This window comes from Lithobates pipiens, unplaced genomic scaffold, assembly GCF_037356315.1.
Source record: "Lithobates pipiens isolate NorthernLeopardFrog02 unplaced genomic scaffold, aLitPip1_a1.2 Scaffold_23, whole genome shotgun sequence".
In the NCBI taxonomy this organism is placed as follows: domain Eukaryota; kingdom Metazoa; phylum Chordata; class Amphibia; order Anura; family Ranidae; genus Lithobates; species Lithobates pipiens.
The window spans coordinates 48,491,430-48,498,792 of NW_027507785.1; the positions used below are offsets into that span (position 1 = coordinate 48,491,430).

General features: G+C 43.7%; 1 protein-coding gene across 2 annotated transcripts in view; it reads left to right on the top strand.

Moving 5' to 3' along the window:
* BSN (bassoon presynaptic cytomatrix protein) overlaps positions 1-6,914 on the top strand; it is a 230,275-nt gene extending 223,361 nt beyond the window's left edge. For both annotated transcript variants that reach the window (XR_013262273.1, XM_077451559.1), the window contains one exon: positions 3,532-6,914. The gene's annotated coding sequence lies outside the window, so the exon portion shown is untranslated. The remainder of the gene's footprint in view (positions 1-3,531) is intronic.
* The last annotated feature ends 449 nt before the right edge of the window (positions 6,915-7,363 follow it).

Consider the following 7,363-nt stretch of genomic DNA (forward strand, 5'->3'; position numbering starts at 1 on the left):
CATGATCAGGATATTAAGCCGCTGCGCACCCCCGGGGGCGCGCATCGCGGCGATCGTTGTTGCGGGGTGTCAGTCTGACACCCTGCAACTACGATCTCGGTAAAGGGTCTCCGACGGAGACACTTTACCACGTGATCAGCTGTGTCCAATCACGGCTGATCACAGTGTAAATAGGAAGAGCTGGGGATCGGTTTTTCCTCACTCGCGTCTGTCAGAAGCGAGTAGAGGAGAGCCGATCAGCGGCTCCTCTGACAGGGGGGGGTCTGTGCTGATCGATTATCAGCACAGCCCCCCTGACGATGCCCACACTGGACCACCAGGGACGCCACCAGACCACCAGGGATGCCCAGCAACAGGTATGCCCCCCCTAGACCACCAGGGATGCCAGTCAGTGTCCATAAGGAATGACAATCAGTGCCCATAATGGATGGCAATCAGTGCCCACAATGGGCATCACTGATTACTATCCTGGACTTGATTAAACAGTGCACTTCTGCACCGATTAATCTATGGACTTTTATAGACTTTTTCTCCTAGTGGGAATATAATATTATCATCTTTGATTTGCGCCAAAAACTTGTCTTATGGCATCACTGATTGGCATGCATTATTGTTTAGCACTGATTGGCATCCATCCCTACAATACTTTACATTACAATGCTGCCTATCAGTGCCCATCCATGCCGCCTATCAGTGCCCATCCATGCCGCCTATCAGTGCCCATCCGTGCTGCCTATCCATGCCCATCCGTGCCGCCTATCCATGCCACCTATCCATGCCCATCCGTGCCACCTATCCATGCCCATTTGTGCCACCTATCCATGCCGCCCATCCATGCCAATCCGTGCCACCTATACATGAAAATCCGTGCCACCTATCAGCGCCTATTTGTGCCACCTATCAGTGTCTATCTGTGTCGCATATCAGTGCCACCTATCAGTGCCGCCTATCAGTGCCACTTCATTGGTGCCACCTCATCAGTGCCCGTCACTGCAGCCCCTGTCAGTGCCCATCAGTGAAGGAGAAAACTTACTTATTTACAAAGTTTTGTAACTGAAACAAAAAAAAACGTTTTTTTTTTCAATATTTTCGATCTTTTTTTATTTGTTTAGCAGAAAATAAAAATCCCAGAGGTGATCAAATACCACCAAAATAAAGCTCTATTTGTGGGAACAAAATGATAAAAATTTAGTTTGGGTACAGTGTAGCATGACCGCGCAATTGTCATTCAAAGTGTGACAGCGCTGAAAGCTCAAAATTGGTCTGGGCAGGAAGGTGTATAAGTGCCCCCCCCCCCCCCCCCCCCGGTATTGAAGTGGTTAATGCAATTCTTTTTTTTTTTAGGGAGCCCTCCACTAAGTCTGGTGGAGAATGACGGTGCAAAACCAGACATTGGAGGGCTTCTAATGGTTGTGGAAAATTAAAGGACTGATTGAAGCACTTTTGAGCACAGAGACTCTTTATCATTTTTAGCACAAAGACACTTCACTGTTGATGAAATAGATATTGATTGCTGAATAGTTAGTAGCACTGAGATTATTTTTATTCATTTTTTTATAAATGACACGTTTATAATTTGGTTGGATGTCGGGATATTTTGAAGAACAGAGACGTGCTCTTATCATGAATTATGTATGTTTTTTAATTGGTTTATGAATGAATTGTTATAGGAACCGCTACATTGTTATTTATTTATTGTTTTTTTTACTGTGTTTTAGTGATTGCACGGGGGGGTGTTTTTTGCAGTTCCTAATATAAAAGTATAATTTTGTTGCTTTATAGCTTATTGATAGGTGAGGTGATAGGTGAGGCGTATATCATCTCTTTAGTAGTATCTATAACAGGGATATGCAATTAGCAGACCTCCAGCTGTTGCAGAACTACAAATCCCATGAGGCATAGAAAGACTCTGACAGCCACAAGCATGACACCCAGAGGCAGAGGCATGATGGGACTTGTAGTTTTGCAACAGCTGGAGGTCCGCTAATTGCATATCCCTGATCTATAAGATAAGTTCTCAACGTGCAAAAAAGGCCCCCCCAGATTACTCTTATGCCCCATACACAGGGCCAGATTAAGAGCATCATGGGCCTGGTGCTGAGGACTTTGGAGGGCCGTTTTTATGGTTAATAAATAAAATTAAAACGCAAACAAATTTTTATTAAAACAAATTAGGTAATTTTAACAAACTGCTCATTCACACTATGTGCAAGAGTACCCGTGCGAATGAGCCCAAATTTTCTGCATACTTTTTTTACATTTTTTTTTATTTTTTTTATTATTTGTTGCAATTTTTTATTGTTCACATTCTTATTTTTTTTATTTTTTTTTTTACTATTTTACTTTTTTATTATTATTTTTCCAGTATAGGGCAGTGGATGGTGTAAGTAGTGCAATGGACGGTGTCAACAGTTTTAATTTTTTTATAATTTATTTTTTACAATTTTTTATTTATGCATTTGGAGCTGTTTTTTTTTTTTTGCAGTGGACAGCATCAGTAGGGCAATGGCAGTGCCCAAATGGTCAGTCCAACCCTGCTGGGCCTATATTAAAGGTAAGGGCTTGGAGCTGCAGCTCCAATAGCCCCTACGTTAATCTGGCCCTGCCCATACACACACACATGGTCGGAAATTCCGACGGACAAAGTCCGATCGGATTATGTTATTGGAAAATCCGATCGTGCGCGGGCTCTACCGGACTTTTTCTGACAGAAAAAGTTTGAGAGCCGGATCTAACAACAAAATCCAATCGGACTTTTTTCCCGATCGTGTGTGTAGAGAGTTCCGACGCACAAAGTGCCACGCATGCTCATAAAAAAAAATTTGGAGACGAAAGCTATTGGCTACTGGCCTCTACGTAGTCCCCGTCGTACGTTTTGTACGTCACCTCGTTCCAAACGATCGGATTTTCCAACAACTTTTTGCGACCGTGTGTATGCAAGACAAGTTTGCGGGCAAAATCCGTCGGATTTTGTGGTGTCCAAATGTCCAACCGTGTGTATGGGGCATCACAAGGAAGTTCCTGGTCATTGCCTTGTGTTGCTATCTTGTGATTTCTGTTTTAGGGTCCTTTCACACGGAGCGGATCAGTGCCCCCGTGGATATCCGCTTGCTCAGCGGGGATCGCCGGAGCGATCTCTGCTGAGCAGGCAGATGACAGGTCTGTCTCTGCACACTGCGCAGGGACGGACCTGTCACAGCGCCGCTCTCCCCTATGGGAGATCGGGTGGCGACGGACCGCAGTGTCCGCCATCACCTGATCCGATGACGGATGGAAAAATAGCTTTTTCCTCCGTCACACTTTTTTTCGGATCGGAGCGGGTCGGATGTCAGCGGACATGTCACCGCTGACATCCGACGCTCCATAGAGCTCTATGGAGCATCCGTTCAGTTTTTCAGGCGGACCTGAACGGATCGTCCGCGTGAAAGGGGCCTTATTCGAATGAACTGGAGATAGGATGTCTTTGTGAATTGAACTCTGTTCTATACACTTTTGTGGTTATGAAGGAATGACGGCTTCTCTCTTCTACAGTCTACGAAAAAGGAAAATGGATGCCCCTGATGGTGACCCCTGAACAAGTATTTATGTATTGGATGAGGCCCTTCCTGTGACTCTTCATGAGAGACTTTCTAAGAGATGATGAAATATATGAACAAATGTTCCTTCTGTAGGGGGGGGGGGACCAGGACACTTGGGGGGGTAACTCATGTTCCAAGGGAGGCAAAAATCCACTGGTTCTCTCTATGATCTTATACTCGGAAGTTCTGAAACCTGGAACGTCTCCGGCCTGTCTTTATATGTCTTCCGTGATCTCCACTAAAGAGCTTTGAAAAAGAGGGCTCCACATCTCCTACTACAGCATTCCATTTCTGACCACCGGTAAGATCCTGTGCTCCTGCGTTGTTCAGGAGCCGTAAAAAAAACAACAAAAAAAAACCAAATCCAAGGCGCCAGGCGTCTGCAAAACAGACAAGCGAGGACCTAAGCACTGTTCATTCTTCTGAAACTCGAGGCCATAGGACTCTGAGAGGCAGTGTGTGGACTGGTTGAGCCCCCACCTCAGCCAGACATTTCTGTCAGCGATCAGTAAGCCATCAACGAGCCATTGCAATGGCAAAAAAAAAACCATGTCTGTATCTTTTAATTTCTACTTATGTTCATTTCAGAGCAGCCTTAACCATTCCAGATTCACGTACTCATATACCTCATATTTATTTTGCTCTTCAGCGTTTTTTTTTTGCGTACTGCACCTCATTATTTTTTTTTATTTTATTTATTTTTTGTACGTCTCTCTTTGTGATCAGATTAGCACATAGGGTATCTCTAGAAGCAATAGAGAGCAGTCAAAGAGCACAAAAAATACTTAACGAGGGGAGGAGATGAGGCCCTGTCATCCTCATTCTCCCTTTCCTATTGACTGTGTAATTCCAGTTTTAAGCCATCGCCAGCCGGCACGTTCAAAGAGATGACACGGCCTTTCGACGGAAGAGCGCCGTACTTCTGCCGCATGTTACCTTACACATTAACCTCCCCCCCCCCTCCCCCATCCCCTGAATTGCTCCAGTATTGTAAAGTCGCTCCTGTGTCTGCTTTTTGGTTGGGCGATTCCCTGTCCTGTTGAGCATGCTCTAAAGCTGACCGTCTCCTGGTCTTGCCCATTTGGCGCTTCCATTCATTTTTGGGTTGCGGCAACTGATTATCATGTCTGATTGTCTATGCAACAAATTTTGGGAGGTGGGGGGGGGAGGGGGAGGGTAAAACCGTGTTCATATCTTACGACATTTCAATGTTATGTATATGGATTTATTTATAATATGTGCTATTGAGATTGATATGTTTATATTAATGCCCCCCGTGTGTATGATGTTAGTGGCATGTTTGACCTCTCCCAGGACTTTGCCAAAGGCTAGTAGCCATATAGCCTGTACAATGATTCGTCTCTCGTCATAATGCATGGCTAGCAATTCTTGTACTTTGCACGGTTTCATCTCATTTATGTTTATAACAGATTCTTGGTACCACAGGTTTTATTTTACTATTTTTTTCCCTAAAATATCCCTGGACTTTCAGTAACCCTGTCCAGCAGTCTGTGCACGTGGTGTAATTGATGAGGTGAAGGTAGATCAAAGGAGATGTTCAGGTGAAGCCAGAAAGTCTGCTGTGTGGAATTTCACATCCTGTTAATACTTCTTGAGTTCTTCAATCTTCTCGATGTTTGGGTTCAATTGTTGGACAATAAAAGGGTGTTTCATGTATTCATGTTGGGTATCCTGACCTGGTGCCCAGTTATCCAGCCCTGAAGATGGAGCTCTATCCAACTAACCTTCTTCTGTCCATCACATCCACTGGGAAACTTTACAGAGAACATTCAGAATTTATGTTTGGCGTCAAGTGTTGGAGAATAAATGGTTATACCATGTATTCATGGTGGGTATCCTGACCAGGTGTCCCCTTTACCCAGCCCTAAAGATCTCCGGAGCTCTATCCAACTAATCTTGCGTCCTTCACATCCAATTGGGAAATTTTACAGAGAACGTTCAGAATTTATGTTTGGCTTCAAATGTTGGAGAATAAATGGTTATATCATGTATTCATGCCGGGTCTCCTGACCAGGTGCTTCTGTTATCCAGCCGTGAAGATGCAGCTCCATCCACCAGGTGTCCCTTTTATCCAGCCCTAAAGATCTCCGGAGCTCTATCCAACTAATCTTGCGTCCTTCACATCCAATTGGGAAATTTTACAGAGAATGTTCAGAATTTATGTTTGGCTTCAAATGTTGGAGAATAAATGGTTATATCATGTATTCATGCCGGGTATCCTGACCAGTTGCTTCTGTTATCCAGCCGTGAAGATGGAGCTCCATCCAACTAATTTTTCTTGTGTCCTTCACGTCCACTGGGAACCTTTAGAGAGAACGTTCAGAATGTATTTTTGGCATCAAGTGTTGGAGAATAAATGGATATTCCATCTATTCAGGTTGGGTATCCTGACCAGGTACCCATGTTATCCAGGCCTGAAGATGGAGCACTATCAAACTAATCTTTTTGTATCCTTCAGATCCAATGGAATTCTTTAGAGAGAATGTGCAGAATGTATGTTTGACATCAAGTGTTGGAGGAAAAAAAATGGGTGTTCCATGTATACATGGTGGGTATCCTGACCAGGTGCCCAGTTATCCAGCCCTGAAGATGGAGCTCCATCCAACTAATCTTCTTGTGTCCTTCACATCCAATGGGAAAGTTTACAGAGAATGTTCAGAATGTATGTTTGGTGTCAAGTATTGGAGAACAAATGGATATTCATGGTCGGTATTCTGACCAGGTACCCATGAGGAGCTCCATCCAACTAATCTTCTTGTGTCCTTCACATCCAATGGGAAAGTTTACAGAGAATGTTCACAATGTATGTTTGGCGTCAAGTATTGGAGAACAAATGGATATTCATGGTTGGTATTCTGACCGGGTACCCATGAGGAGCTCCATCCATCTGATCTTCTTGTGTTTTTTCATATCCATCGTTCAGAAGTTCTTATTTGGTATTATCATTCACATATCACTAAACTGTATATGTACATCAGGAACACAATATACAAACGAGAAGTTAAGAGAAGAAATTATAATATCAGGGATTGGGGTGACAGAGTAGCTTTACAAATCTCTCTTTGTATATGAGGGTACATTGGCCTCTAGCAGACGTGACAATAGAGGTCTCCACCTTTGATGGATACATTGTAACCACACAAGCAGTTCCTGTTGTCTAATAACCTATATACAGCGGAGGAGAAATATTTCTAGCTATAAGGAGTTACATTGGAGGTTGTACAATTTTATGCTGGCTTCCTCCACTCAGCTACGAGGCCACGTAGATATCAAAGGGGGGGAGGGATGATAAGACTTGGGATGTTCGGGGGGGGGGGAGGGATGATAAGACTTGGGATTGGGATGTTCAAGGGGGGGGGGGGGGTGACACCACTCTTGGATGCGCACAGATCCAATTCATTCGTCTGGGGACATTTTGCAGTCTGCATATTCGGTTCTGTCCGCTGTTTCTTTGGCCACCATTGTATATAAATGTACAGTGTGTAAATGTTATGGTGTTATAATAAGTGATGCAAACAAAAAAACAAAAAGAAGAAAAAAAAACACAAAAAAAAAAAAGCAACTGTACAATCCAGCATGACAACCAATAGCCACGTGTGCTGTTGTCAGCGTTCTTATAAGTCCATCTGCCAACCTTTATGCTTTTTTGTGTATAAAAGAAAGATATATTCATATAAAGAGATAGGATAATATATTATGGCCGACTCTCCGCGACTGTAGGGCTGGCATCACCTGCAGAGCCGTTGGATGTTCCATGGGACGAC